Raw genomic sequence first — 17454 nt, 5'->3', positions numbered from 1 at the left:
TCTTTTGTCGTGAAAATACAGAACTATTGGTTATAGAGAGTATATCATGGTTTAGAAATCGAACAGGAGGACAATCATCAACCAGTCATATCCTGCAGATCAAATCCTTCAAGGACACATATTGCATTATCAACAGTTTGTTCAGAGGGTCATATTTTTCTTCTGTAACATAATTACAGATAGCCATGGTTACGGGGCGAATGAAACCTAATTAACCAACAGCTAAATTCCACCTCTTCTATCTACCGATAGGAGAGAGGCAGAGTTGCTAATCGAATTCTAATCAAAGGACTCATGCTTATGAAACTAAAGCAGATGTATCCAGACAAAGGTAAACGTTTAGCGGCAATTTATAAAATATCGCCAGAACGTCAGAGAAGTCGATTGCCGGTTACTGGTTTAGAAGTCAAAGAAGACAATTCAATGCAATCGGGGTCAATGCAGGAGAGAGAGAGAGAGAGAGAGAGAGAGAGAGAGAGAGAGAGAGAGAAAGCTACGCAAATTGGAGAAATGAAAAAAAGTTGCGGCCTGATACAGGAGACATTTACACCCCCTACTTTTGGCGATGATACAAAGTGAGAAAATTTATTTCAATTTTTAACTTCCAAGTCTCTCATATACCTGAAGAAGTGTTTGATTATGAGGAAAGTAACTGTATATAAATATATCTATATCTATATATATATATATATATATATGCACACACACACACACACATATATATATATATATATATATGTGTGTGTGTGTGTGTGTATGTATATATATGTATGTGCAATGTGTGCATGCGTATATATATATACATATATATATATATATATATAGTATATATAAATATATATATATATATATATATGTGTGTAAATATATATATATATATATATATAGGCCTACAATGTGCGCATGCGTATAGATTATATATATATATATATATATATAGGCCTACAATGTGCGCTTGCGTATAGATTTTATATATATATATATATATATAGGCCTACAATGTGCGCATGCGTATAGATATATATATATATATATATATATATATTCTCCAGACGTGTTACTGAAAAAATGCTCCCCTTATACATGTGTCCTCCTTATAAAAGGTTTTATTTTCTCCGATAAAACGTAGATGTTTGGGTCCATCTGTATATATTTTAGTTTCTAAAGTGTGATTCATAACCAATTTAAGGATACTTTGAAATGGTTGAATAGCTTCTCTCATTACTTCCTCTCTGCAACCAGTCCTTCCATGCACATTCCACTGTCCTCAACAAATGGCAGGAATAATTATGCTGCATATTGCATTTATCTGGTTTTATTATATGGTGTATTATGCAGCGCATTTGAGCTAAAAACCAGCTAATTGTCCCTCAAGTACAAAAGTAAAAAAAAAAAAAAAAAAAAAAATATATCAGCGATGAATATTGTCTTCCGCTCTCTGCCTGTTCAACGGAGTAGACACTAATCAGACAACTTCATCTGGTACCACTGTTTATTACCATATCATTTTTTTCTCGTTTCAACGATTATGCCGTCATTATCCTTGTTTTATGATATGGCAACAATGTTTGTCCGGCAGACACTTCTTCCATGTGGACGCACCTTCACCCGAAGACATGCTGCTACATCAACCTTCAAGCATGCGCCTCTCTCTCTCTCTCTCTCTCTCTCTCTCTCTCTCATCCATATGCTATCGGAAAGTGATATTTTATGTTATTGTATATAATAAAGGAAGTTACATAGTACAAAAGTGTTGATGTTTAGGATTGTAACAACATATTTATAATTTCTGACAATGAGAGGGATTATTATCTATGTTGCCACGTTGTGCTGGTGGTATGTATTTTCTGTTACCTCGAATCAGAGGTAAATATAGGTTTACGTATATATATATATATATATATATATGTATATATATATATATATATATACATATATATATATATATATATATAGGTAGTAGGTTGGCCTGGCACTAGTCACCCGTTAAGATACTACCACTAGAGTTATGGGGTCCTCTGACTGGCCAGACAGTACTACATTGGATCCTTCTCTCTGGTTAAAGTTCAATGGACTATTCTTTACAAATTCTCCTCTGTCCTCATACCACTGACAACACTGAGATTACCAAACAATTCTTCACCACAGGGGTTAACCACTGCGCTGTAATTTGTTCAGTGGCTACTTTCCTCTTGGTAAGGGTAGAAGAGACTCTTTAGCTATGGTAAGCAACTCTCCAAGGAAAAACACACTCCGAAATCAAACCATTGTTCTCTAGTCTTGGGTAGTACCATTCCCTCCGTACAATGGTCTTCCACTCTCTTGGGGTAGTGTTCTCTTGCTTGAGGGTACACTCGGGCCCACCATTCCATCTTATTTCTCTTTCTATTGTTTTGTCAAGTTTTTATATGCTATATAGAAAATATTTATTTCAATCTTGTCACTGTTCTTACAATATTTTACTTTTCCTTCCTTCCTTTCCTCACAGGACTATTTTCCCTGTTGAGTCCCCTGGGGTTATAGCATCCTGTTCTTCCAACTAGGATTTTAGCTAAACAAGTAATAAATATATATATATATATATATATATATAAAGAGAGAGAGAGAGAGAGAGAGAGAGAGAGAGAGAGAGAGAGAGGCTTGTGTGTAATCAGGTATGGAGACGGTAATATGATATTTGACAAAAAATGAAAATGAGTTGTAAATAAATACTACACATATACACACACACGCAAACACACACACTCACACACACACACACAAACACACACACACACATATATATATATATATATATATATTTATCTATCTATATATATATATACATATATATATATATATATATATATATATATTAAAGTTAAAACACTATATGTGATCTACCAACCGGAATCGAGGCATGAATAATTTTATCCTAGATAGTCTTTTTACAATTATGATTAAGATGCAAGTATATGACAGAAACGCCTCTGATATTTTTTTTGGGGGGGGGGGGTGGGAGGTTATTTCAATGCTCACCATGAAAAAATGGTTAAAACCTGTTTCTTCTACTAATCGCCATAACTTAAGAGCTTTGAACTTTTCATCTGAATCAAATTGAGAGCAACTGCCTGAACCTAGTATACTCTGACTGCCCTGGCTTCATAACCAGTAAGGTTGGTTCTCCAGTTGTGACATTGGATCATGCCTTAATTTCATTAGCTGTGAAGGCTAGGCAGCGTGTCCCCGATGTGTCTTACGTAAGATTTATATATCTTGAACAGATTGGAGTGACCTTTTGAGTTATTTTTTTTTCTTCCTTTTTTTTTTTTGTTAACTTGCTTTTGTCACAATTTTATATATTGTTGAGCCTGTTGTTCTTTTGAAATAGAAACTGGTCAACATAATTGATATGCATATCCCATCTCAAATGCTAAAGTACCAAGTGAGAGACAAATCCTGGTCCAATGATAATTGTGGACATTGTTATTTCTAGAAGCACGAGGCCTATCATCTTTGGAAGGATAACAGATCAGCTTCGACTTGGAATTACTTTACTCTGCTAAGAACTCTTAATCAGAGAATTTATGCCTCAACTGAAATTATTATAATTTAATTATAAAAGGAACCCTTTTTGATATACATGATGTGCTACATTGAAATCTGCACTCTTTGATGTTATACAAAATATATCAAGGTATATTTCACATTTATTGTTTACTTGTGGCAGTATATAATTCTTCTTTAATTTTCATAGACTCTTTCATACCTTGAAAGATATATTATTTACATAAACTCTAAGTTAATGTTAAAGGTATTTTGATTGTTTCTTGTTAACTAGATGGTTTAATATTTTGTATTTTGAGTTCCACTTATTTATAATGTACTACTCTTTGTTAAAATTAGATATTCAAATTTATTATTATTATTTTATTGTTGTTAAACGTTCTGTGTTTAGAAAGTTAATTGATAGATGGTAAATGCTAATTTTTGACTAATCGTTACAAACCAAAAGCTATAGACGAAATACCAAGTTTATCAGATACGATCATATAATGTCTTAAAACATAGGCGAACATAAACTGCCCTAAAGCAGAGTTGCAAATCGAAGACCACAACGACAGGAACTCTAATCGAACCATCCTACAGTTTTTTTTTCTTCTTTTTTTTTTCTTTTTTTTTTCATGTAGTAGGTGATCTTAATATTCTTCATAGGCCACATAGATTAATGATGTGTACTATTATAGATCACTGGAAAAACATTACTAATAAAGAAATAGGGCTATACATGGACAAACTCCAGTTTTCTTCGAAAAGGACCTGCATTTCCGTCGCGAATAAATAGTTAATAAAATATACCCTAATATTTCCTACAGTAATGAAGGCCACCCAGTAGGAACCGGGGGTTTTAGGTGGGGAAAATATACTGGCGAATCAATAAATAATGATAAGAACTAACGTTTTGGTAATTCTCTACAATAGTTCCGCCACTAATAATTTTGATAATATTTTTTTTTTACTGATGAATTGCTTATCGCTTTATCTCAAGCTGACCTTTTATTTGAGGAGGAACAGTTATTTTACTTTATTTGTTAACCGTTCCAATCTTGGGCAACCCCCAGTAGGAAACCGAGTTTACTGGGCGGGGAAGGAATTAAAGAATCCGTTTCAACATACGAATAATGGCACATGTAGAATTAGCAATGAACAAGGTCACCAGCTAACATAAGTAAACCACCTAACCTAACCCAACCTAACCCAGTAGCCGTATCCTTACCTAGTGGTGGGGGAGGGGGGGGGGGCAGCTTCCTGCGACCACCCCTTACACAGCCATATTAAATACAAGAAAGTCTAAAACCCTTTGTGTACCTACTTATGTTGGAAGGTAAACATGAGGTGAACCTCTCCGACTTATTACCCAATGCATAATGACCTCAGAAATAAATAAGCACCAATCATAGTTTTATGAAAAATTCTTGATCCTATTTTCCACAAATCTGTAACTAGATTAACACCAATATACAAGGAACAGGTAGTAGGCTAGCAAGGGAACGAGCCACCCGTTGAGATACTAACGCTAGAGAGTTAAGAGGTCTTTTGACAGTACTAGATTAGATCCTTCTCTCTAGTTATGGTTCATTTTCCCTTTTCCTACACACACACAGAATAGTTTGGTCTATTTTATTACATATTCTCCTCTGTCCTCATACACCTGACAACACTAAGATTACCAAACAATTCTTCTTCGCCAAATGGGTTAACCACTGCTCTGTAATTGTTCAGTGACCCCTTTCCTCTTGGTAAGGGTAGAAGAGGCTCTTTAGCTATAATAAGTTGCTCTTCAAGGGGAAGGACACTCCAAAATCAAACCATTTTTCTCTGGTCTAGATAGTACCATAGCCTCTGTACCATGGTCTTCTACTGTCTTGGGTTAGAATTCTCTTGCTTGATAGTACACTCGGGCACACTTTTCTATCTTTTTTCTCTTCCTCTTGTTTTGTTAAAGTTTTTTTATAGTTTATATGAAATATATTTATTTGTCCTTTTCTTTCCTCACTGGGCTATTTTCCTTGTTCTAATCCCTGGGCTTATAGCATCCTGCTTTTCCTACTAGGGTTGTAGCTTAGCAAATAATAATAATGATAATAATAATAATAATAATAATAATAAATTGAGACTTTTCAAACCAAGTTCCCTTAAAAATGGATACTTAAAAACACCTTTTTTTTCACTTCTTGATTTTTAATACAACATGCCGTCTGTCACACCGAATTGCTTTTTTGTTAATATCATGTCGGCACTTAAAAGCACAGGTGCGGCAAATGGTATCACGTTCACTTTTAATAACACCGTAATCTTAGCAGTTCTTTATTACTCTTTCGATGCTTCCACAGTGATGCAAAACAAAATCTTTATAAAAGTGTTCAGTTTCCGGTACCTGATTGGGTATTCAAGTCGCGTGATTCTAGTTTTGTTAAAATGCTACTCCCAAGTAAAATGTGGATAATCATCGTTGGTTAAAAACTATGACGTTTGGGGGACGTCTTGCTATGTAGAATACAATCGATGATGTAATAATAAAATAATCTGTTTTTAACATACAAACGAACAAACGAGAGCTCAGTCTGAACAGTCATTATAGAGAGTTATGAAGTCGAGGTGGGTCAAATTTAATTTTGATTTTTAAACCCCTTCTAGACCAAGCGCCGCTTCGATTTATATATCAAACCAAACCTTCGACTTCCCTCTTTTTTGAGTGAAAGCACTTAAATTTGACAACTCGCTGGCGGAGCTATTGCATAGAATCGCCAACGTTTTCTTCTTTAGACATTATTCTCTGGGATGCATACTAAATCCACGAAAACTTGCACAACATATGGGGATCTTCTTCCCCTGAGATATTTATTTACTCCTATGTTCTCAATTTAGAAGTCGGAAGTATCTGCTCCCATTTGTGCATTCGTGCATAGCTTGTTGCTCGTTAACGACATTATACTTCCCGTGCACAAGCCCTCCTACCATATTCTCTCTACCAATGGAACTACACCTGTTTGTTCATTTGTAAGTAGCTTCTCTTCCTTCCTTCCCTTACCATATGACGAAATTTACCATATTTGGGAATGTACTGTATATATGCAAAAGTGTGACGTAGGCAGTTCTATGACACACCCCGTTTTCTTCCGAAAACTCTTTAGTTCCTTTGTAGTTGTGTTAAGCCAGCTATACATGCAGGGGACTGACCATACAGTTTGTCCTTAAGAACTGTAGCTACGCTCCAATCTTCTGAGAAATCAAGGCCGTCACTCGAGACGACCTTGGACAAATACCCACACCCTACGGACTAGCTTGCTTAGTTCAAGAGGATTGGGCACCCGGGCTAGGCCCACTTGGTTCCGTTGTTGGTACTTGTTAACTAAATTTGGTACGTTACCGGGTATCAACCACAATTGGTAGCCTACATCTAATTTTAAAAATGCCAAATTTTGGTACTTCTTACTTTCTTTACTTTTTATATGATATAAATCTATGAAATCTGACTTGAAATAATCTTATGAAGGAACGTAATAGGCATTCTCTGTCGGCCACTACGCGGTGGTGATTTGTCCGCTACTGTGTTAATGTACTTATTTCTTTTGAAGTCATTGTAGGATTACATTTTCTGTTTATCCCCATTAATCCGAGAGTCCAAGTGTCTCCTGAGAGCAATAGACTAAATGAATTTTTAGACCTTTCTGGAGATTATCCCAAAGCACTACTGCATTTCTAATTAGGCGTTGTTGTTGTCGCGTTAATTTATAGAAATTTGAAAATGATTGCGTTTATATAGGCAGAGAAATATACATAAGTTAATAGATTTATCAGTAGCTACTTGATTTATCCTCTTTCCATATTTTACACCTTCGTCTTTTCCCATGAAAAAAAATTCATAAAACTTGATCAGAATATTCTTTTCTTTTTTCCTTTTGTTTCAGTATCTGTGTATTATCAGAATACAAGATACTATTGCACGAATAATGCAGAATACTGTGTGGTTTTAAAGATAAAATATACTATGAAAAAGGAGATGAAATATAAAGGAAACATAACTTGGTGAATGAAAATTTGAGTGGAAAACCCAAAATAAAGAACAATGAAATGCATATCACAAACTTGTGAAATACAACCAGTTTATCTTAATAATATAAAAATTGCTCCAACCAAGGGACGAAGTATGGAATACTGTATGTGACAAAATAGGTGAGGCAACCCCGTTATCATGCTAGATCATGCCCACACACGCATGAGACTGGCAGGCCATACTGCCAGTCACGACGGGATTGGTCTGCCTGGTCAAACATGCTGACAGGATGAGAGTATAGGCTAGTCGTGCCGGGTTTGTCCTGTTTATCCCCCATACACGTTAAGGATTGGCGCAATCACGATCAAATCAGCGCGCCAATCCTCTGCGTGTATAGCCTGCTTTACTTGTTGGGTGTGCGTTATGGAGTGCAGCATAACAAAGTGTAAAAGTATCTCCTATGGGTATTTCGATTCTATAGCCAAGGTTCACTTCGATTATCGTAGTACTCCTGGTGTATTGAATAATTTTCAAAAAAATCATTGTGTTATTCCTCAAAGGTTAAAGTGTCCCCAGTGCAATTCTGGTAAGGATTTATTTGTGATTTAATTTTAGTTTGTGACCTGGTAGTGGGTGTCCAGGGTGGCTTGCCCCCAACTAGGTCTGTGACCTAGGAAGGGGTACCAGGGATTGCCCCCCAGCTGCTAGGTCTGTGACCCGGGAACTACTAGGTTAGGTTAGGTGAGTTTGTTAGGTTCTGTGGCCTTTCAAATATTTCAAAAGTGTTAAATAATCACGTTTTGTCCTGTTTTTTGCACGCTCAAAGTCCCAGGTTCCCACATGAGTCCCTTAGGAAGGGGGTATCCAGAATGGTAGAACGGCTCGTTAGCTGTGGGAATAAAGGTTAAATTCGTTGAAAGCACACTACTTACTGAACGAAAAGGTGTTCTTTAAATTAGAAATGTTGCCCCATGTTGTTTTATAATTCTACCCAATGGGGTACAATGAGGGCGAAAATCAACAAATGAAGTATCAAAGGATTGGGAAGAAAATGGGACCGGGTTTATAGCATTTTGGAGGTAAGAATCGAGCGACATTCGCACGTGGTTAGTCAATATTCATGTTACATAGAATTGAATTTAGTCTTTTCATTAACCTAACTTGCACATCCAATAAAAACCTTACCTGATAGTTCATAATATTTAGAAGGAACTTAATAATTGTCGTTTTCACTGTTATTTTCTCATGAACTTGGGCATAACTTACCGAAGTTTAAGTATCATAGGTTAAGCTAATAAACAACAGTTTTCTTTCACATACCAACGTTGAAAACTTATAAGAACTCAGGATAGTTAATCGAACTTGCTTACGTGATAACTAAGAAGACTAAGCACTGAAAAAAGTATAGCCTAAATATAGCTATCTTACTAAACTAAAGGCTAGGACTATTGCAGGATTGCTATCAAGCTTACTGCACTTTTAACTTATATTTGCATTTTGATAGAAGCAGTAAAGACTTACGCCTTGGTCTAAACCATAGAAGGCCTTGGCATTTATTACAAAATTGTCTTTGTAATTGTCAGGTTATAAAGAAATTCAGTGGTCACTATGTTGTGCTGGAGAGGTGTCTGGAGTAATGTTATCACTCCAAGAGTAGCAGTTTGGAAGGGTTACAGTGCACAAAGGACAAGGATTATATAAAAAAAAAGGAATTGTAGTTTATTGGCATAAGTTGTAAATTTTCGTTTTAATTTCGAATTTTATAATCAAATCTAAATAAAATTATTTATTTAATATACCCTGCCACATAAAATTTTATATCGTTGCAAGATTCAAATAATAAGTTCTTCCATAAGTATAGACTTATCACTTCCTTCTTTTCTTGAACACAATTGCTCGGTCACTCATAGTTCATTTTAAAAGGCAATTCTTTTGGCTAATGCGTTTGACAGTGAACAGAGTAAGGAGTCTACCTTCCTCATTACTGTTTTTCATGAGGCAGAGCTAACTAATTTAGGTTTTCGGTCCTTGGAAATTGAAACTCTCATAACGGACTTTTATAAAGATCGGTGATCTCGTACCTCCTAAGTTATATTATTTTCCGCAAGATAGCGATAGTTTTATTTTTGTTAATTTCTTTATTCGCTGATTGGAGACTTGTGTAAATGTCTTTTAACGTCTTTTGGAAAAAGGTGTAAATAGGTTTGCTGAAGGTAATCATCCCTTCGCTGGTTTGGAATTTGGATTCTATAAAGACCTTGGAGAATGTGATGCCCTTCTTACAATCTCCACTGCTGTAAAGAAATCTATGGTAATTCTTACCGTCTGCTCCTCCAGAAAGTTATCAAATTTAAGTACTTTCACTAAAACGAGAGAAGTCCAAGGTTTTGTTTAATATATAAATCAAAGAGGTGCTAAGTCTAGAATTTTTTTAAAAATCAAAATCAAATTTGACCCACCTGGAAAAACAAAGTCCCTCGACTTCATAACACTGTTAAATTCCTCTTTAGACTAAGTTGTCGTTTGTTCGTTTGTACGTTAATATATATATATATATATATATATATATATATATATATATATATATATATATATATATATATATATATCATTCCATTATTACATCATCCATTGTATTTTACGTAGCAAGACGTCACCCATACATCATAGTTTTAAAACAAATAATGATTATCCACATTTTTCTCGGGACTAGCATTTTAATGAAACCAGAATCATGTGACTTGAATACCCAATCAGGTGACAGTTTTAATAGGAAACTGAACACTTTTCAAATAAGTTCCACCTCTAATTTTTCAGTCTTTCAAGGGCCATGTAGTCGTGTGAGCCTTTAACTTCTAGTGCGGTTTCTCATTTACCATCTACTTTGACATCAATTTGCGTGGATGTTCTCCCAAGTTCTTTTCTCAATTGTTATTTAAATTATAAAGATTTTGTTTAGCATTATCGGGATAACACCGAAAGAATAATAAAGTACTGCCAAGATCACAGTGTTATTAAAAGTGAAATTGACACTCTTTGCCCCACGTGTGGTTCTAAGTGCCCACTTAATATTAACGAAAAAGCATTTCGTTATGACAGAAGGGATGTTGTGTTTAAATTTTAAATCTCATTTTGAAGTATTAAACTATAGGCTCCTTGCATTCTTTAAGATGGCAGCTCACCTTTACCCTCCAACCTAAGTACACAAAGGGTTTTGTAATGAGGGGTCGCACGGAAGGCGAAGCCCCCCTCCCCCCGCTAGGTAAGGATACGGCTACTAGATTAGGTGGTTTGTTTAGGTTAGCCGGTGGCCTTGTTTATTGCTGATTCTACATGTGCCATTATTTGTATGTTAAAACAGACTCTTTAATTCATTCTCCACCCAAAAACCCTACTTTTCCACTGGGGGTCCCCCAATATTGTAAAGGATAACAAATAGGGTAAAAATACTGTTCCTCCTCCCCCCCCCCCAAAAAAAAAATCAGCTTGAGAAGTAATTCATCCAAAAAAAAAAAAAAAAAAAAAAAAAAAAAAAAAAAATATTAAAATTATTGTATAGAATTACCAAATCGATAATTTGAGTCAGGTAGTTCGTATGTTTGGCCATGATTTTAATATTGCCCTTGACTGTGTTAATCATGAGGCCCTTGTTTTGAAACTCGAACAGAAAGGAGTGGGTATATCTTATCTTAGCAACATTTTTTAATCTTTAAGTAATAGATCACAGAGAGTTGTCATTAATGTGTACTTTAGTGATTATAAGAATGTGATGTCTAGTGTTCCTCAGGGTGGTGTTCTTGGTCCATTACTTTCCATATTATATACGCATGACATGCGGTTTGGCCTAGAAAACGAGCTCGTTGCATGTACAGATGATGTACTCTCTCTTCATCAATTCCATCTCCTAAATGTAGATCACGAGTTGGTGAATCCCCTGATAGAGATCTAGCTAAAATTAGTGCATGGTGTAAATTATAGGGCATGAAGTTGAATCCTAACAAAACTCAAGGTATAATTTTAAGTAGGTCGAAGACAATGGCTCCTCAACATACGGATCTCAGCATTGAAATTTTTTTTCTCAACTCTGTATGATATTCAAGATCTTAGGTGTGATTCTTGATAGCAAATTTACTCTCTTCTCCAATTGCACAAAAGAAGTTACTTAATGAGAAGGTCTTTTGAGATTTTCAGTAATCAATCTATTCCTAAAAGGTATTTCAATTCTTACATTTTGTCTTACGTTCTCCTAGCTGGTCATTAGATGCGGAATCTCATCTTAATTTATTGGACAGTAAGTTACGATCTATTAAATTTTCCTTTCCTAATCTAGATGTCAATCTCTCGTTCGGTCAGTTCATTGTGAATGTTGCATAAGATTTTTCATAATTCTGACCATTCTTTGTATTTTATCTTTCGGGATAGTACCCTCCTATTCGTAATACTAGGTAGGTTCTAATAGCCATGTCTTCTCCCGCTATGACCAGATTGTGGAATAATCTTGCTAATCAGGTAGTGAAATCGGAGGAACTTCAAAAGTTCAATGTTCCAGCGAGAGTTTTTATGTTGATTAGGCTAATATATTTTTGAAATATTTATTTCAATGCTCCTACTCTTTATAGTATGTTAAATTATTAGTTTATTACTTCTCTTGTAGATTATTTATTTCGATATTTCCTTTCATCACTGGGCTATTTTTCCATATTGGAGCCATTGGGCATATAGCGTCTAGCGTTATAATAATAATAATAATAATAATAATAATAATAATAATAATAATAATAATCACTAACAATGATGATGACGATGATATTTATAATGATAGATGATAAAAATAATGATAAGAATATAGTTAAAAATGATAATTCATAGTAATAATGATAATTAATAATGATAATAATGATAATAAGAATAACAATAACAATAACAAACACAATGATAACGCTAATGACAATGATAATAATGATAACAATGATCCACAATAGTAATGAGAATGATAATAATGAACAATAATAATAGTATTAATAAGGATAATAATAATGAGTGATAATACTGATTAATAATAATAATAATTAAAAATAATAATTATTATATTAATAATAATCACTGATAATAATTTAAATGAAAGATAATTAATTAATGATAATAATAATTGATAATAAAAAACAGAATGCTATAAGCACAAGGGTTCCAAAATGGAAATATAGCCCAGTAAGGAAAGGGAATATGGGAATAAACTACGTGAAATGTAATGGATAACTAATATAAAATATTTTGAGATTATTAACAACGATTAAATTCAATCATATATAAACTATGACTAGAGACTTGTCAGCCTGTTTGACATAAAAAAAGAAAAAAAATTAAAAACCAACAACTTTCAACTTCTGGAATTGCACCGATTCAACTTCCTGAATAGGAAGATCAGTCAGCAATATGAAAAAAAAGAGACAAAACACTAACGCATGTTGTTAGGAAAATGTAAAGTATGCTTATTCTAAAGAGACGAGAGAGAAAGGTTGATGAAAAGCTGAGAGATGAACAAGCAGGATGCGTAGAATATAAAAATCCACTTTTGATAGCATTTGTGAACTATGGAAAAGCATATGATAGTGTGCACCGGCCAATTTTGTGGAGAGTCCTGCGTCATCATGAAATTCCTGTAAAATATGTGAATTTAATTAAGTTTGGTCATGAGCAGGGCAAATGCAAATTTAATGTTGGTGGATTTTTATAAAATGAATATAAAGTGAACAGCGGAGTATTCCAAGACAATTTATTGGCACTTATGTTGTTTATTCTTTTCATGGATTTAGTAATGCGTAGAACAGTCTGAGATGATGAAGAAGAATTGGACTGGATTGGTAATAGGAAATTAGCAGACCTAGAGTATGCTGAAGATGCTCTCCTTCTGAGCAGAACACCATAATGTATGAAATATCACAGGTGGCTAGGCTCAAAATAGATAGAAGAAAGAGAGAGATAAAGAGAACGGTTTATGCAATGGAAGATGAAATATCATTGAAAGGAGAAATTATTGATAATAGAGATTCATTTAATTATTTAGGAACTCAGATCTCCTATTCAGGGTCTTTAAAACTAGAGTTTAGTTGAAGGCTGAAAAAAGAAAATCAGACAATTGGTATGTTAAATAAATTTTGGAAATCAAATTGCCTTAGGTTACATATAAAAACAATATTGTAAACCATGAGTCATGGTATGACAACAAAACAACCTCCAACAGATTTAGTAGTTTTGAGAACAAAAAGCTCAAAAAGATTTTGGGAGTTAAATGGCAGGTGAGGATTAGAAATGAAATTATACGAGTTTACTTGAGTGCCATATGAGGATGAGATCATGGTGAGGGGTAGATGGCGATGTAATAGTTTGAGCATGCTCTAGGCACTCCCCAAGAGCTATTAGTTCACCAGAAGTTTAACTATTCTTCACAAGGCCCTGGGATAGTTGGAAGACCTGTGCCTACATGACTGAGGTCTATGAAACGTGAGGTAGGAGACGGTGAGTGGAGAAATAATGAATTAAAAGCACAAAATAGATGGAACTGTTGGAATTTAACCGAGGCCCTTTGCGTAAATAGGCGTAGAAGATGACGACGATAATGAAATCTTATACATAACAAATTAATGAGAATACCTTAACCATTTAAGATGTGCACATGACATAGATCGATTTATTGAATATTGAGTGTGGTCCTCCGTCACCAGTTGAAGTCCTTTACAAGGAGACATCAAAGTTGTTTTGGCGGTATGATAAAAACGTTAATCCATACCGTTGGCAGCAGAGTAGTTGGTGATTGTCTGATGAATGGTGATAGCAGGATATCAGCTAATTGACAAGAGAAAGAGGTACCCCACTCAGATGTAATTTGCTCAGGGATATCAAATCGCACTGTCCATTAGTTTCTATCCATCCAGGGTGAGAAGTCCTAACGTCTACTGCTCCCTTGCGAGACGGCAGGCTGATTCTGACATCACAACCACGTTAACTGCATTTATACACAGATCTCTCTCTCTCTCTCTCTCTCTCTCTCTCTCTCTCTCTCTCTCTCTCTCTCTCTCTCTCTCTCCTATGATCAACATATAAATAAATGCATTGATTGGTCCTTTCAGTAATATCTGGATTGAGGGAAGTAATATTTTGAATGATGTCTATGAACCATGATCATACATTTTTAATCGTAGCTTGTTACTCAATGTACTATCAACGACATAAACGTTGTTTATTTGTTGCACTATCTCTTTTTTTCTTTTTTTTTTACATCCAGAGGAGACATGACTTACTTTATAAGTATACGCTTTAATATTTTTCTTTTGTCGTGAAAATACAGAACTATTGGTTATAGAGAGTATATCATGGTTTAGAAATCGAACAGGAGGACAATCATCAACCAGTCATATCCTGCAGATCAAATCCTTCAAGGACACATATTGCATTATCAACAGTTTGTTCAGAGGGTCATATTTTTCTTCTGTAACATAATTACAGATAGCCATGGTTACGGGGCGAATGAAACCTAATTAACCAACAGCTAAATTCCACCTCTTCTATCTACCGATAGGAGAGAGGCAGAGTTGCTAATCGAATTCTAATCAAAGGACTCATGCTTATGAAACTAAAGCAGATGTATCCAGACAAAGGTAAACGTTTAGCGGCAATTTATAAAATATCGCCAGAACGTCAGAGAAGTCGATTGCCGGTTACTGGTTTAGAAGTCAAAGAAGACAATTCAATGCAATCGGGGTCAATGCAGAGAGAGAGAGAGAGAGAGAGAGAGAGAGAGAGAGAGAGAGAGAGAGAGAGAGAGAGAGAGAGAGAAAGCTACGCAAATTGGAGAAATGAAAAAAAGTTGCGGCCTGATACAGGAGACATTTACACCCCCAACTTTTGGCGATGATACAAAGTGAGAAAATTTATTTCAATTTTTAACTTCCAAGTCTCTCATATACCTGAAGAAGTGTTTGATTATGAGGAAAGTAACTGTATATAAATATATCTATATCTATATATATATATATATATATATATATATATATATATATATATGCACACACACACACACACACACACATATATATATATATATATATATATATATATATATATATATATATATATATATATATATATATATATATATATATATATATATATATGTATATATATATATATATATATATATATATATATATATATGTGTATGTGTGTGTGTGTGTATGTATATATATGTATGTGCAATGTGTGCATGCGTATATATATATATATATATATATATATATATATATATATATATATATATATATATATAGTATATATAAATATATATATATATATATATATATGTGTGTGTAAATATATATATATATATATATATATATATATATATATATATAGGCCTACAATGTGCGCATGCGTATAGATTATATATATATATATATATATATATATATATATATATATATATATATATATATATAGGCCTACAATGTGCGCTTGCGTATAGATTTTATATATATATATAGGCCTACAATGTGCGCATGCGTATAGAATATATATATATATATATATATATATATATATATATATATATATATATATATATATATATATATATATTCTCCAGACGTGTTTCTGAAAAAATGCTCCCCTTATACATGTGTCCTCCTTATAAAAGGTTTTATTTTCTCCGATAAAACGTAGATGTTTGGGTCCATCTGTATATATTTTAGTTTCTAAAGTGTGATTCATAACCAATTTAAGGATACTTTGAAATGGTTGAATAGCTTCTCTCATTACTTCCTCTCTGCAACCAGTCCTTCCATGCACATTCCACTGTCCTCAACAAATGGCAGGAATAATTATGCTGCATAATGCATTTATCTGGTTTTATTATATGGTGTATTATGCAGCGCATTTGAGCTAAAAACCAGCTAATTGTCCCTCAAGTACAAAAGAAAAAAAAAAAAAAATATATATATATCAGCGATGAATATTGTCTTCCGCTCTCTGCCTGTTCAACGGAGTAGACACTAATCAGACAACTTCATCTGGTACCACTGTTTATTACCATATCATTTTTTTCTCGTTTCAACGATTATGCCGTCATTATCCTTGTTTTATGATATGGCAACAATGTTTGTCCGGCAGACACTTCTTCCATGTGGACGCACCTTCACCCGAAGACATGCTGCTACATCAACCTTCAAGCATGCGCTCTCTCTCTCTCTCTCTCTCTCTCTCTCTCTCTCTCTCTCTCTCTCTCTCTCTCTCTCTCTCTCATCCATATGCTATCGGAAAGTGATATTTTATGTTATTGTATATAATAAAGGAAGTTACATAGTACAAAAGTGTTGATGTTTAGGATTGTAACAACATATTTATAATTTCTGACAATGAGAGGGATTATTATCTATGTTGCCACGTTGTGCTGGTGGTATGTATTTTCTGTTACCTCGAATCAGAGGTAAATATAGGTTTACGTATATATATATATATATATATATATATATATATATATATATATATATATATATATATATATATATATATATATATATATATATATATATATATATATATATATATATATATATATATATATTTATAGGTAGTAGGTTGGCCTGGCACTAGTCACCCGTTAAGATACTACCACTAGAGTTATGGGGTCCTCTGACTGGCCAGACAGTACTACATTGGATCCTTCTCTCTGGTTAAAGTTCAATGGACTATTCTTTACAAATTCTCCTCTGTCCTCATACCACTGACAACACTGAGATTACCAAACAATTCTTCACCACAGGGGTTAACCACTGCGCTGTAATTTGTTCAGTGGCTACTTTCCTCTTGGTAAGGGTAGAAGAGACTCTTTAGCTATGGTAAGCAACTCTCCAAGGAAAAACACA

This window comes from Palaemon carinicauda, chromosome 20 (genome assembly GCF_036898095.1).
Source record: "Palaemon carinicauda isolate YSFRI2023 chromosome 20, ASM3689809v2, whole genome shotgun sequence".
Lineage (NCBI taxonomy): Eukaryota > Metazoa > Arthropoda > Malacostraca > Decapoda > Palaemonidae > Palaemon > Palaemon carinicauda.
This window is presented reverse-complemented; position numbering follows the sequence as displayed.